The sequence below is a fragment of the Capsicum annuum genome, chromosome 12 (assembly GCF_002878395.1).
Source record: "Capsicum annuum cultivar UCD-10X-F1 chromosome 12, UCD10Xv1.1, whole genome shotgun sequence".
Taxonomy (NCBI): domain Eukaryota; kingdom Viridiplantae; phylum Streptophyta; class Magnoliopsida; order Solanales; family Solanaceae; genus Capsicum; species Capsicum annuum.
Window position 1 is genome coordinate 12,850,647 of NC_061122.1, and position 25,021 is coordinate 12,875,667.

At 33.4% G+C, this 25,021-nt stretch overlaps 1 long non-coding RNA gene and 1 pseudogene across 1 annotated transcript; both read left to right on the forward strand.

The window, feature by feature from the left end:
* Positions 1 to 1,533: 1,533 nt before the first annotated feature.
* LOC107849453 lies at positions 1,534 to 21,051 on the forward strand (annotated as a pseudogene).
* On the forward strand, positions 15,735 to 20,179 carry LOC124889498. Its single transcript, XR_007048542.1, has 3 exons — positions 15,735 to 16,236; positions 16,361 to 16,569; positions 16,653 to 20,179. It is a non-coding gene; the product is annotated as an uncharacterized LOC124889498 (long non-coding RNA).
* Positions 21,052 to 25,021: the final 3,970 nt, after the last annotated feature.

Consider the following 25,021-nt stretch of genomic DNA (forward strand, 5'->3'; position numbering starts at 1 on the left):
AATCCAATGGGCAATGATAACCATATACGTAAAATTTTGAAGTGAAGTCCACGTATCACTAGTAATTCAAACACGCTGCCCTTTAATAAGTCTTTTAAACTTTTGTTTCTCTTCTTGATAAATTCTTAAACATCGTCGAGCAAAAGTAATTCGAGAAGAAAATACATAATTAGGCAGAATAAGCAACATTAGTCTCTTAAAGCCTTCACCCTCAACGACTCTAAAAGGTTGTTCATCAATTATAACAAACTCAACAATAGCTCTCCTAACTTCAGTAACATTATAAACAACCTTCTCAAAACCTGTCTGCCCTCCTCCTTTAATTGGTTTGAGAGTTGTTTGCTTTCTATCAATAGACTTAAAAGGATATTTCGGACACTTAGATTGTAAATGACCCCAAAGACTAGAAGTTCCATTTTTACTAGCGCAAGAAAAATCTTTAAAACAACACTTACATTTTGCCCTCAATTCACCAGCTTTATTAGTAATCTCTGAATAATGATTCCAAACTTCTGATGTCTTTCTACTATTAGCATCGAGGCTGGAATCTCGAAGACACGGATTTGTTCTTTTCTATTTTTTTTTGAAGGATTAAGTATTGAAGTAATATTTGAAATAGTGTCATGTTCTTGAGTTGCATAAAGTGCTAGTACAGTTGGAGTTTCTTCTACTTGAGGTTGAGCCTCCAAATCTTCAACATCATCTATTGTCCTTTTCATCTAAAACTCAGACAGAAAAAAATTATTAAAAAAACTTAATTTTCATGTCATGCATACTTTTAAATTCTTTTATAAAATTAAAATTAGTTAAGATAGATAAAACAAAAAAATAAAAACACCAAAAATTATCTTTCAAAATATTAATAATCTTCTATTTGAAGCTTTCACTTATCAAGCTTCAATCTTTACATTCACTTTTTACTTATGAGATGAAAATTTAAAAAAACAAATACACGCAGAAGAATTTTTAAGAACAAAAGAAGCTGTTGGATTGTTGGGTGTTCTTCAAGAATAGAAAGTAGCGCAGCTTTGTTGTGAAAAGCTTTTTCTGGAAAGAAACTAAAGTAGGGTTAGCAAATGGCAAATAGCACTTATAAATTACATATACTAGCAACTAAGTAATAGTTAGTTGGACAATTGGGCTTGAGTTAGGAGTAGGACTTTTACAGCTTTAAATAATTGGGCTTAAAGTTGGTTGGGCTTAAATATTTTTTAAAGACTTAGTAAAATTTCAGATTAAGATTAAATGTATAACATGTGTATACTTTATTTATAAATAATACATAAATAATTATAATATATATATATATATATATAAATTATCGGTTCGGTTTGATTATTTTCACTGTTTTTTTAAGTAAAATCATAACCAAACCAAATAGTGTCGGTTATAAAAATTTTAAACCAAACCTAACCAAAACAAAACAAACATCAGTTTTTTTAATCGGTTAGGTTTGGATTGCGGTTCAGTTTGGTTTTTAACCAAACCGTGAACACCCTAGTTGGAGCAATTTTAGTGTTTTAAAGTAAGTGAATGGTTCACAATTCAAGGTAAATATTGAAAAAAAAAATTTAAATTAAATGTGCATTGGGAGTGATGTATCATGTGTCTTTACTTTTTTAAGAGGGTAAAAATGGAAAAACATGATAACTTTATGTCTTTGCTTTCTTTTTTTTAACATGTGTGTCGAAATCCATCAATTAACTTATTGTGGAATGGAGGGAGTACTTAGAAAAAGCAAAAATACTCTCATTGTTTGCTGCAACAATCGCCTCAGTTGTAGTTGGAAATAATGTTGAAAACCATATTGAAGAAGAGATCATACGCCCCGTCACCAATTTCTCTCCAAGTCTATGGCGCGATAGTTTCCTTTCTTTCTCCAGTTTCCTTTCTTTCTCCATTGACGATCAAGTAAATAATTAATATTCGTCATACATTCTCTTCATAGGACCTTCTTTAGTTCTTTACTTTTACTAGACAATGTTAATGTAGTTTGATTTCTTTTGGTTTTGAAAATATTTATAGGTTGCACAAAAGTACACTGAAGAGATTGAACCGTTGAAGGAACAAACAAGAAGTCTGTTGGTAGCAACTAGAAGGAAATTGGCAGAGACATTGAATATGATTGATGCTATTGAACGTCTTGGCATAGCCTATTACTTTGAGAAAGAAATCGATGATATTTTGGAACAGATTCACAAAGAAAATTAAAACTTTGAGAGCGATGACAATAATGATGATCTATATATGCACTCGTGCTCTTCAATTTCGATTACTTAGGCAACATGGTTACACAATCTCTCTAAGTAAGTAGGGGCTTTGGGCCACAGGTGACAAAAGAGTTTTAAAATGAGGTGTACGTGACACAACTCTCAATTATTAGTTGGAGGTGACAATTACTTTATTATGGATTAAGAAAGTTGGGAAAGTTAGAAAATAACCCACAAGTTCTTAAATTTACACTTTAATAACAGATATCTTCTGAAGAATTTCTCCCTGGTAAGCATGTCTGGCGACAATGTAGACTTTTGCATAGCAGATATCTTGTCATTATATTGGAGAAGAGTGATCAGTAGAAAGGCTGAGAGATTGAGCTCGTTTGATTTGTGCACTAACTCGGTCATATTTTTTTGATAGGGTAATTAGCTTGGAGTTACGTAATGTTTGATAGGCTTGGTAGAGTCGGTTTAGATCACACGCTATGTAACCCCATGATTATTAATTTATCAAATTAGTTGAGCAAGATGCATTGAGCAACGCTCGATAAAAGTGTGTTGTTCAACTTTTAGGACCACATCTTCAACGTGCATCAATACATTTTGACCTAAACAAACACAGTGACCCTCCATGTATCCTTTAAGGCTTTTGAAGAAAGTGTTCTGAAGGGCACCTAAAATGCCACAACTTTCAAGGTGGTGTCCCTGATCGAGCTCACAAGAGATGAGAAACTCCGTACCAACTTTGAAGATGATAACGACCAGCTTGAATACAGAATCAGAAAGCTGGAGGCAAGCTTGAAAATTATCGGGATTCACATACTACAACAAGAATCTGATATTCTCTAAGGAATGTTGAAAGCATGCTAAGGTAAGAAAACACAATCAATTATAACCATATTGCTAAGGAAGCAATAATACTCAATTTGCCTTTCAATCTCGTTTGTGGTTTCGATCAGGTCAACAGCAGTGGACTTGATCAGAAACACAAACAAGAAGGCATGGTATGAAATTTAAAATTCAAAAATTGCCGCCTTCGCTTAGATTCCTTATTTTAACTACAGTTGTTGTTGGCGTAAGTTCTAGACTTGTTGTACATCATTTCAACCCTCAATGTCCGTGAGGCTGCTTTGTTGGTTTTCTTCTATTTTCTATCTAGGTGATAATCTCAACCATGCAGCTCCCTAGAAAAGTGTCCATCTGCATTATTTTTCTTTCAGAGAGACAACAGATGAATTACATTACATGATACAGTTTCATATTTGCACTTGATTCAGTTAAGATAATTCCATCAGACAGATTTTCTAGAAGTTACTTTCTACCCTATGTCTCTTCTTCAATTAGCTCTTAGATAACATAGTCTTCCATCAACCACCCATTTTTTCTTGAAGGCATTCTCCGACTGCACTTTCTGGAGTATAATCATCACCCCAAGTGAGCAACCCAACCTTATAAATTTGGGCTAGTGTTATAACAATATTGTTTTTCTGTACTAATATTCGAAGGCCCTCTAAGGGTCCAATGCACCCTAAAAGTTAGTCCAATCGCTATTGAATCTCTTTACAATGAGACCAAAACTAGATCCCTTCACAATGCTTGACAAATAAACATGAGCAACAACCGACATTAAATCTTAATAAGGTATCAGAATCATATTCATAGTCCCTCAACCTTATCAGTTTGGACCTACCAAACTTAACTGTAAAATTGCAAACATCTTGTTTGAACGATCTATGACTAATCAGTAAAAACAGCATTCAAAAAATCAATGGACTCTATGTTTGTTTTCACAATAACATTATCAGTAATGCATACCTCCCAAATATGAAGTGGCTCCATCTTCATGCAACTTATTCCTCCGAACCCATCTTTACTGTAGCCTCTTGTGATGGTCCGACAAAAGTTTATCAACTATCAGTTCCTTATATCTACAAAGAAGAGAAAAAAATTGATGGCACAGAAATAACATTATCCATCTATTGCAATAGATGTAGAGTCTATTGCAATATATGTAGAGTCTGTTGCAACAGATGTGGAGTCTGTTGCAACAGATGTGGAGTCCATTGCAACAGATGTGGAGTCTTATGGAATATATCAAACTAGCCTTTCTGGTGGTTTGATTTGTTCTAACAGTTTCTCCATCTGTTGCAACATCAACAACCACATAAACTACAAATAAAAAACATTAACAACAAAGAAACAACAACATTTATTCCAATAACATCATCAACAACAAAGAATCAACATCCTTTGTTCCAGAACCATCAACAACACCACACCACAAGTTCCAACAACGTCAACCCCACCAACAACATCAATAACTGCATCAACAATAAAGAAACAAACAAAACACATACAAAAAAAATGATACTGCCAACAAAGCTTTTAAACTTCTCCCAACAGATGACTTTTTTTGCATATTGTAATAAAAATTCTTGGTTTGTTTATTCAATACTTAAAAGTTCCTTCAAATTTTTATAATAAATATGATATGGGTAAATAGTAATTAAATAAAAAACAAATTCGAATAACTTGCAAAGAAGAAAATGAGAATGAAAGAGCAATAATGAACTATACCTTAATGTCAAAAAGGGGATCAAAACAGCAATTTCAGTCAAGGAAAGATATGGATTGGTTTAGATCAAAAGGATATTTATGAGAATAGAAGAGAAAAGAGAGAAAAAATATTGTGATAACCCTAAAGAGGAGAGAAAGAAAAATATGAGAGTTGAATAAAATAAATTGCAGCTGAAGGAAGAGAGATGAGATAATTTCTATAGATGTATTGTGTACGTATATGTGGGGGTTTTCAATATTCATTAATTTCATTAATAATTTGAGGGGCACGAGGAAGACTAAGACTAGTGAAATTGAAAAGACAAGACAGGACTGCTCAATGAACTCATTTTTGAGATATCCAAGAAACATTTTTTACCGCCTTTAGTAGTAAGTACTACTTGATATTATCTACTTGGATAGAATCTTGCTTTAAAATTAAAAGATAAAAAAAGATTTACAAACAGATATGTCATTTGTTGCAACATATATAAATATTTGTTTAGAAATCCGAACAACTCAGTCATCTATTACAATATATATCAATATCTGTTTAGAAATCCCAACAGCTCAGTCATCTGTGACAACAGATAAAAATGTCCATTTGATAATTAATTAAATCAGATATGTCATCTATTACAACAGATATAAATATCTATTTGAAAATTTCCAACAGCTCAGTCATCTATCACAATAGATGTAAATGTTTATTTGACAATTAAATCAGATATGTCATCTATTACAACAGATATAAATATTTTTTTGAAAATTTCCAACAGCTCAGTCATCTGTTACAACAGTTGCAAATGTCTATTTGATAATTAAATCAGATATGTTATCTGTTGCAACAGATATGAATATCTGTTTGAAAATTTTCAACAGCTCAGTCATTTGTTGCAACAAATTTTATTATAATTGATTTAGGTGGAACTAGGGATGAATGAATGAGCTCACAGAGTCAACTACAAATCCAATTAAGTCATTGCAATTGCATGGCGTTGGTATTGCTTTCATCCCAACTCGAGTCGTCGATCGATCACTCTGAGTTGAAATGAGTTCTCATCAACTCAATATTTTAAAAACTATATCTTTTAAAAATTTTAAAATTAATTAAGATCAATTCGAACCAAATTAGCAATTTCAAAACTTGTCATTCTTTTCCAAAATTACAAATCAACCCATACAAATCACCCATTTGGTTGAAAAACTTTTCATTTCAAATCTGAAGTTCTTGCTCTTCTCTCTCTTGGGGTCTTCTCTCTTTCTCAATAATACAAACAACAACTACTCAACATATTGCTCAACCCTTCAAAATAGGTCAATTTTCTTCCCATTTACGACCACATATAGTTAGTTTTTTTACTTCATTCCTGCTTGTATCTATCATTTCTCAGTCTTTGTAGGTAACAGAGTTTGAGAAGAGTTCTACATTTGTTATTTATTCTAAAAAATAGGGATTTTTAGTTAATAATGAAAAAGATGACTTTTAGTTGTATTATCTTTGAGAATGGGTTAACAATTTTGAGTTTTGATGCTAAAAAAGTAGGAAGCACCTAAGAAAATCCTAGTTTTTCTATCAGTGTTTTGTTGACTATCGTGGTATTATTAGATGGTGTTTGTGGTGTTGTTGGTGGTGTTGGTATTTGTGTTTTTTGGTGGTGGTGTCGGTGGTTTTGGTGGTGGTATTGGTGGCATTGGTGGTGGTCTTGGTGGCATTAGTGATGGCATTATTTGTGGTGGTGGTCGTCTATCTGTTGCAACGGGTGAAAGATCTATTGGGAGATATTAAATAGGTCTTCAAACAGATTCCCCATCTGTTCCAACTAATGAGTTATCTATTGGAGCATTTTTTGTGTAATGTGGCGTAGAATAATTTATTGAAATTTGTCCATCTGTTGCAACAGGTGAAAGATCTGTTGGAAGATGTTAAATAGGTCTTCAAACAGATTCGGGTTCCCCATCTATTCCAACTGATGGGCTGTCCGTTGGAGTATTTTTCTTTGTTATGTGGCGTAGAATAATTTATTGAAATTTGTCTCACCTTTTTTAAAAAAATTATACAGACATCTAATGCAATGTATTTTTTGTTTTTATATTGTTTGTAGTTAAAAGATGTCTCCTAAAAGAAAAGAAACTAAAAGTATATCAACTTCTGACCACCCAACAAAAAAGGCTAGACTACAGATAGATTCGGAGGAACTATCAGAACAATCTCAGTCAGGGCAAAATGAAGCTGAGGAAAGTGATAACTTCTTCTCACCAATAGAGTGTGAAATAACATTGAAATCCTAACATAATTTTGTTAAAAATATTAGTATCATCAGGTTTTGAGTTGAGATGCCGATGAGTAACCCTAACACAGTATTTCATAATGTTGTACTTAAACGTCAGTTGGAAAAATCTTTTGAAGAACTTAAGAGTATTATGAAGAAGGAAAACATAGATGGACTTTTTAAGAAGAGCTGCTTTGCATACTTTCTTGAGCTGTATGGGGCCCGCCCTCTCCATTTCCCAATGATCATGGTATATGGCCTCCTCAAGCGCAGGGTCAAGTATGCAGGGGATGATGGAGGTCTGAAAGAGGGTGGAAAAAATATGGATGAAGTTTGGATCAACTACTGTGGTATGCCGGTTTGTTTTGGATTGAAAGAGTTTTCCATAGTGACGGGCTTGAGATATGATCGTCCAGAAGAACCTCTCATCAAGAAAACACCCCACAAAGGGTCCAACAAATGCAAGGTAAAAAAAAAGGGTTTTTGGGCATTGTTGGACCTAGCTACAGAGTGGAGGATTTGATGGCGGATCTTAAGAATAAAGACATACCAAAGCACTACAGAGAGAAATTGTGCTTAGTTTGGTTTGTCCATTCCATTTTATTGGCAAGAGACGTCAAGAAAGTCATAGAACATGATTTGTTGGTGCTTACTGATAATTTTGGAAAATTCAATGATTATGCCTGGGGATACGACAGCTACTACTTGACTATTAAATATTTACTGAAAAAGCTAAAGCCAAAGACGACTATATTATACGGCTTTTCTTGGGATTTCATGGTAAAATTGATTACTATTTTTACTCATTCATTAATTTATATTGAATATAGTTATGATTTTTTTTTCTTGCTTCCTATTTACAATTTTTAGGCTTGGGCATATGAATCCATTCCTCCCCTCCGAAAGTATTTGAAGGATTAACTGGATAAGGTTTCTCATTCAAGGATCCTTAGGTGGTTGGCTACAGTAGAGAGCAGCAAAAAATATATTAACGAGGCTGATCTCTGTAACTCTCCAGATGATGCAGTATGTCTTCTTTCAACTAAAATAATTTGCCTTAAAGGAAGATATTGAAATAGATGTTCCATCTATTGTGATAGATAGATCATTTGTTGCAACAAATTACCCGTCATCTGCAATTGGTGCAACCGATGGGTAATCTGTTGTGACAGACGATCCATATTTCACAATAGATTAACCATCTGTTTCTCTGGTTCTCTAAACCCTACTCAACAGATTACCTATCTACTACAAATTATGCAACAGATGGGTAATCTGATGCAAAATATTATTAATCTGTTTCAATATACAGATTAGCTGTTACGGTAGCTAGATCATCTATTGCATAAGTTGGTTGTGTTAACATCTATGTAACCCGAGCCCCATGTAACCCAACTGACTGTAAATTATTATTATATGATTTAAATTCCTCCGGTCTTTTTTTATAGGTTGTGCATCCTTGGATCGTGCCTACCATTAATGAGATGGGGATGACTTATTTTCTTACTTTAGGTCTTGTTGATACAAAAAAAGACTCAACGATGAAGTTAATAAAGAAGGAATTGGCTAGAGAAACATCTATAAGAAGAGCAAATAAGCAAGGTCAGCCTAATGTTGAAGCTCTTCACGACCAACTTCAAACTGCAACAGATCTGGGTGCTTCTTCTGGGGGTGTTTCTGGGGGAGTTGTTTGTGATGGTGGCAGCCATCCTGGTACTGCTGCTGCTGTCAGTCGTGATTATGAGCATGTTAGTGCTCAGCAAAAACTAAATATGTTTGAAAATACCCCTTGCACAGGTCTTCTCTCTTACCCCTATACCAGTCCCTCCCACCCTTACAGTGGTCCCTCTCACCCCTCCTCACCCTCATGTCCTCACTACAAATGCAAAGTGTGTAAGGACAAAGAGAATAAACTCCTTAAAAATCTAGAGGTTATTGCTGAAGTTGCCGAGGAGTTGAAATCTAGGAGGTGTGTCATACTATCCAATGAGGTGAGAGAGCCATGCACTCATACAGTGGAGGTTAGGAGGAAGAGAAGAAAAATTAGACAAATTCTCTTTGTTCTAAAATTAGTGAAAATTGCAACTCCTCACGCTCCAAGAGTTGTTAAAGTTCAGGGGCCTCCGAAGAAGATGGACATATTCGCAATGCTTGGCAAGGAGAAGTTGAAAGAATTCGAAGAATTCATCAAGATAAAGGTTCAAAAAGAATACACCATGCATTTATTTGCCGCCGAAGACTTCTCAAATATGACAAATATGCATGTATGGTACGAGGACATGGTAAGTTTACTTTTGCCAATCTGGCCTTCCAATCTACTAAATGAAGAAGAATCTATGCAACAGATATTTAATCTGTTGCAACAACTTGGTATTTTGTTGCAATATAATACACATATGTTACATAAGTTGCGTTGGCTGGATAATCTGTGAACTGATTCAGAGAACCCTCTACATCAGATTCTTTTCACTGTATTTTTATTCTTTACAATTACTAACCTATTTAATAATTATCTTCTTATACCACAGTATATTTATGAAATTCTCTACCTTATGAGGGCAGGCAATTAGCGTACCCGAATGCTTATGATGCTGCCGATAGGATAATGGACCTCAACTTCTACAATAATTTCAAGGATAGGTATGCTAAACTCTATAAGATAGCTGATTCTAGTAGCCCAGGATTTGATCAGTTAGTTTCTACGTTCCAATGGGATGAAGAACTAATTAAATATGTTAGAGGGAAGAGACCATATACACACGGCAAGAGTTGGACCAAGGCAAAGAGAATCCTTGCATTCATGAATGTGGATGTCACACATTTTCTCACTGTTGAGATGCTACTATACGAGGAAAATATTAAGGTTTATGACTGCAACTTACCTATCTTCAGTGAGAAGACGTTTTTAACCCACATACAGCCACTCTTAAAGTTTTTATCCAAATTATTGACGCAGAGTAATCTGATAGATCATTTGCCAGTCGATGCCTTGGTAAAGGAATCATGAGATTTTGAAGATCGAAATAAGAACATCCATCTCCCAAGAAATACAACCGGTGCAGCGTGCGGGTCGTACTCGCTTGCATACATCGAGTGTTTGTTGATCGGCACACAAATGACCGGTGTGTGCGACACCGTTGTAGGAAAGATACAATGGGTCTGGGCATATGGGTACTAACAAAATGGTTGGAGCTGGTTTATAATAAATAACATGTACAAAGACAAAGACGAACACGATAACAAATTTTTATTTTAAGCCAATCACTTTACATGTAGTGGCAATAATTTTTATGTCTGGCCAAGTTGAATTTTATAATGCAACAGATTTTATATCTGTCATAATAGATATAGTACCTGTTATGACAGATTGATTATCTGTTGGAATAGGTTGGTTATGTATTGCGTTATGCAGATGTTCCCAGTCTGTCTGTCGCAACAAATATACGATCTATTGCAACATATAATCTATCTGTTGCAAATGATCGATAATCTGTTGGAGCAAATAAAAAAGTAGGAAGACCTATTATATAATTTCTAGCAGATGACCTACGTATTGCATCTCATATTGCAACATATGTCTAAATCTGTCTGATAAGATATGTCATCTATTGCAATAGATATATTATCTATTGTGATATTTGAATCTAGTACTCCATTTCAATTAACATGTTCAAAACTAAGGATTAATTATATTCATAGACAGAATAAAATAAATTGAAACCTTCAGAAATTACATGAAATAACTCAACAAATAAATGAAATGTAAAAAAAATCATTATGGGTACAAATGATCTACTCTACAAATAAATCAATAAGTTAAAACAAGGAGGATAGGTTATTACATTGATTAAGCATTTCTTGTTTTGGAAAACTTCCGGCTATTGTTGACAATACCTATCGTAGGCATTATTGATGTAAACTTTGTACGAACAATTGCCTATCGTATATCTGTATTGTTCTTGTGTTTGCAACTTAGCCTTCTTTCGGAGGTAGTAAAAAATGACATCGATGTACTGCACATATTATCAAACATTTTGGACTATGTGACGAAAAAATCAATACGCAGATAGAATTAAATAAAGTATCAATTAATAGTAATATATATGGCATTTAAACCTCATTATTCCGGCAAGTTTGGGGTTGTTACATCAAATAGAACCAATTCTTTGTTTCAGGATGTGCAACAATAAAGTAGAACATATCAAAACTAAGACTCGATTCGTTCACTTTGTAGCGCTTGTCATTTTGTTTTCTACATGATGATTTATATGTGTTAATGTCAGGTTCTTACAACAAGAATTGTATAAACCAATATCTATAAAATTGATTTATGTACCTGCCAGCATGATGCTTTAACAGCCCATCGGCAATTCATTCTGAATAGTCGTTGATCAACTTTGTTAGTTTTTTTGAAGCCTCATCCGAGATATTGAACCCTTCAAATTGGTAATTTTTTCGTTCTCCCAAACTGACAAGCTCTACTTTTCTTCTTCTTTGAAAGTAGTTGATGGATTATCAACTGTGATATTATGCTTTTCGGTAGTAGCTTCTACTATGATATCCATCTAGAAAGCCAGCATTATCAATAATAAGTAGAGATATACAACAGATTGTCCATCTATTGCAACAGATGAGTCTTATATTGCATCAGATGGATTATCTATTGGGACAAATTCAAACAGGTAAATTAGAGCAGTATGATAATCTCAAATAGATAACCCATCTATTGCTACATAAGACTCATCTGTTAAAACAGATAACGAATCTGATGCAACAGGTTAGACAACAGTAGCAACAGATGTATATATCTGTTTGATAATTTCCAGTAGATGTATCATCTATTAAAACAAATATGTTCCTATTTGTTTTTTAGAACAGATGATGTACATTCACCTTTTTTCAGCTCATGCTGCTCTCCTGTGGCCCTTGCACACTGAACATCGGTGCAAGACAAAGATAGAGGCATTAAAATCTTGCTTTTTTTATGCTTGATGATGCCTTGGAAGTGTCTTTCCTTCTCCTCTTAGCTGCCTTGATCTCTAGTGGAGTGTCTGGATATGAAATCCTCTTTGATTGAATGACACCCCTCTTAGATATCATTTCCTTTATAGAAGCCGTTAGTGCATTAATAGCATTAATCACTCCATTGTGTTTTGCCTTGCAGTCTTGACATTTGTATGCAGAACATTCGCTAGATGTGGCAAAATCTGAAGAAAAATCTGTACAACCATTATGATCATAATCATAATGGCTTGTTGTTTCAAAAATTGTAAGAGGGGCATTATTAGCCCCGCACTCCAAAATTATTTTTCTTATGATGGCTATTGCTCCAAACAATTCTATTTTTATTCCATCAACAACCTTACGGTCCGATAAAGTTTACACAGACCGTAAAGTAAGAAAAAATGGTTCGGAACAAGCCACGGATGGACAATCTAAAATAAATCGGTACATATATTAAGAATGGTGATGAAATCATTTAATCATTAATTAAAATAAAAACTTGATTATAATTGGACTTACTTCTTCCTTGGAAATTGAAAAGATCAAGAAATTTTGTATTTTGATCAGTTTTGCCTGACAACCATCTCAGAATTATTGGACAGGAAACTTCTTCTTGGTAGTTCACTTGTTGTCTCAAATAAGAAATGGCTTCAAAAGTCCAAGCCTATAACATAACTCCAATATATCAAAAACATTATTAAATAAAGAAATGATGAATCATATCATGATAAAAGAAATATTTACCATGAAGGTCCATGAAAAACCATTTAAGTTGACTGTTTTTTGGCGCTAATAGAGTCAACAAATATTCGACAGTAATTTTGAAGCTTTCATAACCCTAAGGATAGTTGTTAAATGCCTCAAGATCCTCGAAGAGATTTATTAAACTGAGGCTTATGTTGTTGTTAACGTCTCTCGCCCAAAGAACATTATGTACAAACCAAACTAAGCACAATGATTGCTTGTGCTTCTTTGAAAGTCCTTTACCTTTCAATGCTTTTATTAGATTTTTGTTTTGGAAGCTTGGACCAATAATGGACAGCAGGTCATCACGATCACTCGACTTACCTTTGCTTTTTTAGGGTGTGTGGGGTGCTTTTTTTGGGGTCAGAGTAGGTATAACTTGAGAAGGAGAAGGTGGATAACATTTTAGTCCGGTAACTATGGCAAACTTCTTCCAACCAAAATGAATAGGTATGCCACAGTAATTTATCCACACCTCATCCATCTTATCTTTGTTTTTATATATAAACTTTCACTTGAGAAGATCATATACCATTTTCATCTGGAAATGAGCGTTGTTGTTCTCCACTCCAACAAACCAAGATATTGCCCAAAGCAGCTTTCCCTGAAATAAGAATTCAATTTTTATTCTCGAAGTATTTTTCTGAAGGCGTCGAAAGATTTTCCCATGATTGACTTAACCACGAGATCACCCATTAAATCTGTAGCACCATCGCACTGCATTCTCAGAGGATAATGATCAATGCTGAAGATTTTGACCAACTCTTCGGTGGAAGGACTATTAGCATTTGGATCATCTCTTTTGAAAGATTCCTTCTCCCCATGTTCATTATCTTATGCTCCAGATTGAAATAATTCTTGTAAAGCAAGCTCATAGAGTGCTGGATGTAGCCGAGTTGTTGTACTTGTTTCTTTACTTGGACTTGATTCGATTTTTTTTCTTTTGGGAGTCATATTATCTTAAATTAACAGGAACATAACATAGATTATAATTGATTAATGTATAACAATAATATAACAGTTCCAACAGACCACTAATCTGTTGCACTAGGTATGTTATCTGTTGCAACATATAACCGACCCATATGTTATCTGATATAACATATAATCGACCCATTTCAATGGAGAAGTAGTCCATGCAAATCATAAAAATAGATCACTAATCTGTTGCACCTGGTATTTTATCTGATGCAACATATAACTGACCTGTTGCAATGGATGAGTAATCCGTTGGAAACCATAAAAACATATCACAAATCTGTTGCACCAAGTATATTATCTGTTGCAACATATAACCGACTTGTTGCAACAGATGAGTAAACCATTGGAAAGAATAAAAATACATCACTAATCTATTGCACCATGTAGTTTATCTGTTGCAACATATAACCAACTTGTTACAACGGATGAGTAATTCGTTGAAAACCATAAAAATAGATCACTAATATTTTGCACCAGGTATGTTATCTGTTGCAACATATAACCGACCTACTGCAACGGATGAGTAAACCGTTGGAAAGAATAAAAACAGTCACTAATATGTTGCAAAATGAAGAGTAAACCATTGGAAAAAATAAAAACATATCACTAATCATTTATCTATTGGATCAATATTGTTTAGATTTTTTCCAAATAGAAGAGTCGTCTGTCACAACAGATGAATTAGATTATTCATCTGTTACATCAGATTTTCATAGTTGCATCAAATTTTTATCTGTTGCATCAGATATTTCCATCTGTTGCATTAGATGTATTCATCTGTCACATCAAATGTTTCATCTGATACATCAGATGTTTCATCTGTTGCAATACCATTTTTACCAATACAAACAACAAATCAACCCAGCAAGTAGAAGAAATAGGACACACACACACTAAGAACATCAACTGTGACCAAAAATCACCAATAAATTTGAATCAACAGTACGGCAACAAGAAGAAGAAATGCCAGAAATTAGGATTTTATTCAGTTCACATTTCAATACTATAAGAGTAGTTGACTCAAGTTTCTCTGTTTCTTCATAATTTTTTTTCTATGAAAAAAGAAAATGGGACGATGAAGCACTCGAAGTTATTGTCGCCGGACAAGTCTTCACGTCGATTGATGGTTGAAAGTCAAAAAGGAACTCGCCCGACTATTTACCGCCAGAGGTTGAAGGGAGAAATTTTGCAAAACTGTTGGTTGGGAGAGAATTGAGATAAGTTGTTGAGAGAGAGGTTGATTTGAATTGAATAGAGGTGTAGGTTGGGTTGATTTGTATTTTTAAAAAGATTAGAAAGTTTTGAAAATATCAATCAAGTCCACAATTAACTTAATCAAGTTTCCTAATGGTGTTTGACCCTTTAAGTTGGTCAATGTTACCAATCCTTTATTCAAAGTTTCCTAATGGTGTTTGACCCTTTAAGTTGGTCAATGTTACCAATAAAAGACACCTTTCCTTCAATTTTCTCAAGTAAGTACCTCAATGTTACCGATCCTTTATTCAAGACTTAAAAGACACCTTTCCTTCAATTTTCTCAAGTAAGTACCTCTTGAAGTACTATAAATTCAATATATTCGTAATAATATATATAGATATATATAATCCATTTGATAGAAAGTTTAATATTGTGCATTGTTCCTTGCAAATCAGAAAATTTCAGCGAATTCCTAGATGGAAATGGCAAACACAAGGAGTCTCTTGCTAGTGATGTCTTAGGATTATTGAGCTTGTGTGAAGCTTCACATGTAAGGACTCATGGTGATGACATCTTAGAAGATGCACTTGTTTTCTCCACTATTCATCTTCAGTCCGTGAACAAAATAAAGAGAATTGAAGGAAATTGTATGTCTGTTTTCTTTACTTTTGTATTCTGTACATGTATTTATACAGCTGAAAAAGAGTCCAATTGTAATCAAACTATACATCTATCTATTTTCCTATTGGTTGAGAACAACTCATGTATATCTAATTAAATACAAAACAAAAGAAAAATATATTTACAAAAAAAAATTGTCCAGCTTTTCTTTACTTGGGGTCTTCTGCACGTGACTTTTTAATTTGGATCATGTTCCTCAATTTCTTTTCTTTGCCCAGCATATTCGTTTCTTCCTCTTCTTCATTGTATTCTTCTTTGAGCTTTGAAATTCCAACACCACCAGCCCCCACAAGTTGGAGGGGAAACCAGAGACACCCAACTTGCAAAGGATGGAAAAGTATGAAGGCCCTGACAACGGTTTGGTGAAGAGATCTGCAAGTTGAGCAGATGAAGGAACATATGATAAAGAAATCAGTCTAGCAAGGTATTGTTGTCGAAAGAAGTGACAATCGATCTCCACATGTTTGGTCCGTTCATGGAAGACAAGATTTTTTGCGATGTGGATGACAAATTGACTGTCCGAGTGAAGAGTAATTGGGAGAGATGGAGTGATAGAAAGATCATGAAGCAATTTTACAAACCAGGTCAGTTCACCAACAACACGCCTCATAGATCGATATTCTACCTCAGCAGAAAATAGAGAAATAGAAGATTTCTTCTTATATTTCCATGAAATAGATGATCCCCTAAGAGTAATGAAATAGCCAGAAACAGAGCGTCTGGAATCGGGACAGGATCCCCAATCGGAAATGCAGAAAGCCATGAGCTCAATCAAATGTGAAATTGAGAAAAATAAACCTTGGCCAGAAGCTAATTTGAGGTACCGAATAACTCTGAGTACTGCCAAAAAATGAGGAAGCCTTGGCTGCTGCATATACTGGGTCAAATGTTGCATAGCAAAAGATAAATCTAGCCTGGTATGAGTGAGAAAATTTAATTTACCTAATAGCCGTCGATAAGTTATTGGGTCGGCTAATAACTCACCTTAGTCCATCTTTAGTTTTTGTGAAGGATCCAAAGGAGAAGAAACAGGAGCTGATTTCTGAGAATCAAATTCATCCAGCAATTCCAAGGTAAATTTCCTTTGACTAAGAATAAGTCTATGATTTTCCCTAATAACCTCCATTCCCAAAAAATAATGCACCTCTCCGAGGTCCTTGATTTTAAATTCATCATTGAGAAATGACTTAAGAGAATTGAGTTCAATAGGATCATTGTCGGTTAGTAAAATATCATCGACATAAACAGCAACAAGTGAAATAGAATTCCCTGTATGTTTGAAAAATAAAGAATAGTCATTCAAAGAATAAATATAACCTTTGAAGTTGAGTACAGCTATGATCCTACCATACCACTACCTCGAGGCTTGTTTTAAACCATAAAGAGATTTTCTAAGCTTGCAAATGAGATTAGGATTAGTAGGTTGCATTCCGGGGAGAAATTTCAAAACTTCCTCTTGTAGTTCTCCATGTAGAAACTCATTGTTTACATCTAATTGATAAATCCCCCAATTCATCTTAACGGCTACTGAAAACAAAAATCTTATGGTAGTCATCTTAACAACAAGGGAATAAGTCTCAGTGTAATCGATTCCTTCTCTTTGAATATCTCCTCTTATAACAAGTCTAGCCTTAAGTCTCTCAGCGAATCCATCAGACTTATGCTTGAATTTGTAAACCCATTTGCAAGGAAGAGCTCTATGTCCCACTTGTAATTCCATAGTCTCCCAAATGTGATTAGAAATCAGTGCTTCAAACTCACTTTTCATAGTTTCCTGCCAACCGTGATGCGTGGAAGCTTCTACATAACTAGAAGGTTCCTTAATAATAGAAATTGAGTTTAACATTTGTTGATTAGTAATGGAGAGGGTAGAGAAGGAAAAAATAGGAGTTTGAATAGAAGCTGCAAAACAAGTATCAGTAAGTGCAGTAAAATGTACTGCATTACAGATAAAATCTTTTATGTAAGAAGGCTTATGTTGAGTCCTTCCTGATCTGGTGACTTTAGGAGTTGAATGATGGAGTAAAGTAGTAGAAATAGTATCGATTTGTGAACTAGGAAGAGGTGGAGTTGTAGGAGAAAGAAAACTAGGATTTACATTCCCAGGTGACAAAATAGTTGGACTAGAAGATGAAGTATGAACAAGAGGTGAATTCGGTGGTTCAAGGCCCTTTGCAGGAGGTTTTGTAGGAGAAATTGGCTCCGTAATAGGATCGCTAGCATAGTGAAAATAATCAAAATTTTGTGGGAAAATAAGAATAGAAGGAGATGGAGAAGAATGGGGAAATATATTCTCATGAAAAACTACATCCCTTGAATAAATAATTTTTCTTGTAAGAAGACTCATGACTTTATATCCCTTTTTCCTAGTAGGTATCCCAAAAATATACCTTTGACAGCTCTAGGTTCCAATTTTCCCCTATGAGCGAAAAGAGTTGAAATATAATATAAACATCCAAAAGTTCTCAAAAATTATAGGATGGTTTAGTTTTGTGAAGCACTTCGTAAGGAGTGGTGAATTTTAATACTCTTGATAAATCTGTTTATTAAAATAGTAGAACTAAGAAGACAATCTCCCCAGAAAGAAGTAGGGACTTGTGATTGATGCATAAGAGACCAACATATTTCCAATAGGTGTCTATGCTTTCTTTCTACTATTCCATTTTGTTGGGGAGTTCCGACACAAGAAATTTGATGTAAAATACCTTGAGTTTTGAAGAAGTCTGAAATGATGAAACTAGAACCTAATTCTAAAGCATTATCAGATCTGATTATTTTAACTTTAGTATTGAATTGTCTTTCTTCCATACTAAGAAAGTGTTTGAGAAGGGGAAAAGCATTACTCTTAGTAGTCAAAAGAAATGTCCAAGTTCCTCTACTAAAATCATCAACTATAGTAAGAAAATATTTGAAACCATCTTATGTGCTAGTTTTATATGGAACCCATATAAAACTATGTGAATTAATTCAAAGATTGATATGGTAGAAATAATGCTTGAAGGGATAGGTAATTTAGTTTGTTTGGCCATTGGACAAATATCACAAGGTAAATTAGCATGAGATTGAAAATTCCAAATAACTGACTTTATTCTTTTCATTTATGAATAAGATAAGTGGCCTAATCTCTTATGCCACAAATTTACATCAACCGTAGATCCTAAAACATTACTAGAAAAAGAAGAAAATGTTGAATTAGGAAAGATTGTTGAACTTTGTAAAACTGGAATACTGAAGATGTCTTGAATGCTAGACTTAGGAGTTGTGGAGTTGGATTTGAGCAGATAGAGATCATTACGACTTTCACCAAGAACCAGTGGCCTCTTCATTGAAGGGCCTATAAGAAACAACCAGTGGAAGAGAAAGTTAGTATGTATTTATATTGAAGGCATAATTTCTCAATAGAAAGAAGATAATAATTGAATTCTGGAACAAAAAGAACATTATGTAAAATCAAATTTGGCAAGATTTGAACATTTCCTTTATGAGTAACCTTCACCTTTTGTGAGTTAGGTAGATTTACTGTTAAAGGTGTGACAAAAGGAGTGCGATAAGAAAAAAGAGAAACATCAAAAAGCATATGTTCTGATGCCCCTGAATCTATGATCTAGGAGTTGAATTTGATATGATTAAAACAGGAAAGAAATTGATGAGCAAGATTAGTTATACCAGAACACGCAGTTGGCAGTAACTTCTGAGGGTTTAGCCTCTGATTGACCAATTTTCACTTGTTGAGTAGAGTGAACTGCTCTGGTGAGAGCTGTTGATTTTCATTTGTTTCATGTGCATAAAAACCTTGTGAAGGAGGGGCTCTGTTATGACTGCATTGCAATGAGTTCCTCCTTGAATCTTCTTGTACCTGATGAACTTTAAATCTTACGGAAAGCCCACAATCCTGTAGCACTTGTCTATAGTATGTCCCAACTTCTTACAATAAGAACAAACAAGGCTATTCTTCTTTAAATCAACTTTTCCTTTTCCTGTATAATCATGATTTCCATTTTTTTTATTCCCTGCAGCCCTATTAACAACCAAAAAAGAGGAAGACTCTCCAGGATATTGATTATTAACATAACCTTCTCTTTGTTTTTCATCTTGGATTAAAAGTGAGTAAGCCATGATAACATTAGGAAGAGGAGCGATCATCAATATAGTTCCTCCAATATGAGAAAAAGAGTCATTTAAACCCATTAAAAAATGGATCAATCTTTCATCTTGCATAGACTTAATAATTTTAACTTTTCCTTCACAAGTACAGACACAATCACAACATACATTAGTAATTAAAGTGTCTAGTTCATCCCAAAGTCTTTTGATCTTTGTGAAATAACCTGCTATATCACTAGAACCTTGAACCAAGTCACTTAAATTCTTTTTGTAGGTGGTATAATTTTGACCCATTTGACTGACCATATCTGTCTTCCAAATTTGTCCAAAGGTCTTTCACAGTCTTGGAATAGATCACACTGTCAGAAATCTCTTTCGAGAGAGAGTTAAGAAGCCAAGATAGGACCATGTCGTTGCACCTACTCCAAATTTTAAACTCCGGAGCATCAACAAAAGGTGTGACACAAGATCCATCAATGAAACTTAGCTTATTTTTGGCGATAGGGCAATGAGGACAGACCTACGCCAGCCTTCATACCCTTTGCCATCAAAAGTAGAATTAACCAAGTTCATACCTGGATAATCTGAAGAATGTAGGTAGTAAAGACTACTGGAATCCATCATTGTGGATTCAGTACTCTTACTTATAGATGATTCATCAATTTCCATTGGAAAAACAGAAGCGAAAATAAAAAATTAAAAGAAGAACAAGAAATGAGGAGAAATTAAACAACTTGCTCTAAAACCATGAAGAAAATAAAGAGAATTAAAGGAAATTGTACGTCTGGTTTATTTATACAGCTGAAAAAGAGTCCAGTTGTAATCAAACTATACATGTACCTATTGGTTGAGAACAACTCATGTATATCTAATTAAATACAAAACAAAACAAAAGAAAAGAAGAAAAATATATTTACAAAAAAGAATTGTCCAGCTTTTCTTTACGTGGGGTCTTCTACACGTGACTTTTTAATTTGTATCATGTTCCTCAATTTCTTTTCTTTGCTCAGCATATCCATTTCTTCTTCTTCTTCTTCAGTGTAGTCTTTTTTGTGCTTTGAAATTCCAACAGTCTGCAACTCCACATTTGAACTTCTCCTCTTAAGGAGAAAACGACGCATGCCCTTGAGCAATCTTTGCACAAAGGTATTCGTCGAATTGAGATTCGATTCTTCATTGCATCCATCTATGAGAAGTAGGAGACAAAGAGTGACGTGTTACTTCGTTTTGCCAAGTTGGATCACAACTTGCTCCAAATGTTGCACAAATAAGAACTTGTTGAAGTATCAAGGTGAGAATATATAAATATGGTAAAACCTTTTTTGTTGATCATTTATCAAGTACTGATGTTCATTTATTAGGCTGCAACCAACATGATGTGTTTTAGTTTACAAGAATCTTTAAACTTGAACTAAATGTTGTTACGAGAAATTAAGAGTTTGTATAATTGAAATAATAGGTTGTTAATTTGTAGAAATTAAGAGAAATATATAATAAGTCATGTGTGTGTATAAGTAGGTGTAAAATAGTAATCTAGTATATTCTTATTGGGTTATTGGGTAAACCAATAACCCAATAAGAAATATCGAAACCGAACTAATACAACAACAACAAAAAAAAACCCAGTGTATTCCCAACAAGTGGGGTCTGGGGAGGGTAAAATGTACGCAATCCATACCGCTACCTCTGAAGAAGTAGAGAGGTTGTTTCCGGTAAACCCCCGGCTCCGAAACAGAACCAATAACCCAATAATTTTATTTTATAAAACCATTAGAAAGCCCGTTAACCAAATAACAATAAACCAATAACATTTTAATCAATTCGATTTATTGGTCGATTTAATTTTTGCACACCCCTATATCCAATGCCCCTATGACACTTTAGACATGACCTTTAAACTTAGATACAATAAATTTTCTAGATTCGTGTCTAAGTACATATGAAGAACGATTCAATTTGTTTTTTTTTGTTCGAAAGTTTGGGGTGTTACATTATATTTTTAATAGAAAATACAAATGGTTTTCGCTATACCATCTTTTTCATGTGGACTCTTATTTGAAGTCCACGTACTGAAAATTAACTCACCCTACCATTTACCCATTTAAAATTAAAACCCGGATCCATTAAAATTAACAGACCTATCCTGACCCATCAAATAAAACCTAAGACTCGAACCCGACTATAATGTTAAGTTTAACTCGATACCCGAACCCAAACCTAACCTAAAACTCAACCTTGACCCAAGATTTGATCCTCGACCCACCCAAGCCCTAAGTTGAGATCCAATCGGGGGACCCAATACTTGACCTCGACCACAACTTAAAATTTGAGATTCGAGCCCCAAGCCTGATCCAAGATATGAGATCCGAGATCAACATGTAACCTGACCCAAAACCTGATAACCCTGAACCCATATTGACTTTGGACTCGAGATTTGAACCTGACTAATGACTTGAGACTTGAGATTCGAACCCAATTTAAGACCTGAAGTTAGACTTAAGACCCAACTTAAGTCCTGATTCATGATTCAAGACTTGATCCCAACTACTAACGTGAGACTTGAGATCCAAGCCCTACCCTAGACCTAAGCCCTAAATCAAAACCTGACCTCGACCTCGACCTTAACCCAAGACCCGACATTGACACCAACCAAACCAAGATCCAACCCCAAGCTATACCCACTCTTGGAGCTCAAGACCTAAGCCCCTTGTATGACCACGAACCTAGACCTAATAAGCCTTGACTTAAGACTCAAGTCGACCCATCCCTTATCACAGGACCTTAGATAGTCCCAACTTGGGACCCAAGATCTAATTAAGCCAAAGACTGGATCCAAGATCCGAACTGAAATAGAACCAAACTTTTAATTGAGTCTCGAGACCTGTATGAGACTCGATATTTAAGCCCTGACCCTAATTTAAGACCCTACCCCGACCTAGATGTGGGACTTAAGGGACTCGATTTGGAACCCAAGATTCGATCCTACTGACTGGATGAAAAATGTTTGTTCAAAACGTGTGATTTATTAACGAAGATAGAAAGTGGGTTGAAATTAAGAAATAAACTGGGTGATCAGTTTGCAGCATGTGTTGCCAACAACCCCTTTTGGTCTGAAAAAAAATTGGCAACCCATTTTGATTTTTTGACTTTCGAAAAGTGCCTTTTGACTCTGCTCTCATTTAAAAAAAGAAAAAATTACAAAAAGTAGCATACTTAAGACTATAATTACAATAAATAGCAACATTTTTGTAAAATTACAGTTTATAGTAAGAGTATCATTATTTTACTCATTAACTACGCAAGTGCATGTTTTACTCTCACTATTTTATATTTTACTATTTTCACTCCATATTTCACCTCCCCCAAATATAGTCATATCTTTTACCCCTTTTTTCATCTTATTTTTTTATCATTTTATTTTTTTATTTTATTTTATTTTTAATTTTTTATTTTCATTGTATTTTCTCTCTTCTATTTCTCTTCTTTTTTTCCCTTTTTCATTTTTTTTAATTTTTTTTTTTTCATATTTGAAGATAATTATTTCCATGATCTTCAAGATTTCAATATAAAACATCATTACTATCTTTCACTCTCTTATATTTTTTACCTTTTTTTTTTCTTGTTAGTTTTTTTTCATCTTTTTTTTAATCATTTTATTTTTTATTTTTATTTCTTTTTCATTTTTTTCTTTTCACTTTATTTTCTCTCTTCTATTCCTCTTTTTTTGACTTTTTTGTTTTCTTTTTTTTTCCTTTCCCATATTTTTTTTTTCTTTTTTTTTTTTTTTTTTGTTCTTTTTTTTTCTTTTTTTTTTTTTTTTTTTTTTGTTTTTTCCCTTTTTTTGACTTCTCTATCTCCAACTTTTATTTTGAAAAAAAATATATGTATATGACATATAAATATTCAAAAAACATATAAAATACATAGTCATACAGATCTAGATATGTATTTTAGTACAAAACATACATATGTATTTACGAAATATATATCATATTCATATTAAACAGTAACAAATATAACTATACTATATATCTTCATATATATTTGCGAAATACAAAGGTGACTCATATAAAATAAGAATATACATATGGATCAGATTTGTATTTTGTAAATACATATGCAGAGCTATATGTATTTTATACGATGTTGGATTTATCTTTAAACTGTACGTACTATGTCATTTTAGAGGGTAACAGATGTACTTATTTATTTTCTTTTACTATTTAAGATATGTATCATGTATTTTTTATTACCTATATGTATATGTATATCATTGTCATTTTTATTATAGAGATTTTGTGTCCTATATATTTATATATACATGTGAGTCAAATATGTATTTTTGTAAATACATATGCAGATATATATGTATGTTTTTTTACCGTAAATACATATACAGATCTATATATCTATTTATTTTGTATATTTTTTGAATATGTATATATGATATAGACATTTGTCTTTTAAAAATAAAAGATAGAGATAGAAGAGTAAAAAAAAACAAAGAAAAAACAAAAAAAAAAAAAGAAAAACAAAAAGAAAAAGAAAAATTCAAAAAAAGAAAGAAGTGAAAAAGGAAAGAGAAATAGAAGTAGAAGAGAGAAAATAAAGTGGAAAGAAAAAATGGAAAAGAAAAAGAAATTAAAATGAAAAAAGATTTAAAAATTGAAAAAAACTAACAAGAAAAAATATTTAGAGATATAACAAAATGATATTTTGAAATTTTTAAGATCATGGAAATAATAATCTTCATATTTGAGTTTGATTTGGAAAAAAATCTACTAATTTAAATAAGAGTAATTTATGAAAATTTAATTAGATGGGATAATTATTTCTTATTTAACTCAACTAATTTGAGTAAAATAAGGATAGTAAATCATGTTATATATGTATTTGTATAGCAACTGTTTACTTAAATACAAAATACAATTTATTATTTTTCGTAATTATGAAACTGTTGCGCTATAAAAGTTACAATTAAGGCTCTATAGTTGCTATTTCTGAAATTTTTCCTAAAATACTTATCCTATACTTTAAAAAAAAAACTTTTTCTTTTTTTTTTCTTTTTTTTAATTTATACTTATCCTATACATGTTCATGCCAAAACTAGATACTGTAGTATGTGCTAGCACGGGCCCAACATATATTATTTACGTTATCTCAATTTATGTAGCACAAATAGCATTTAAAGTGTCAATCAAAATGTTATTAATATAAATTTTTAAATAATTTAAGTTGCTAATCATTGTGATTTATAGTATCTTT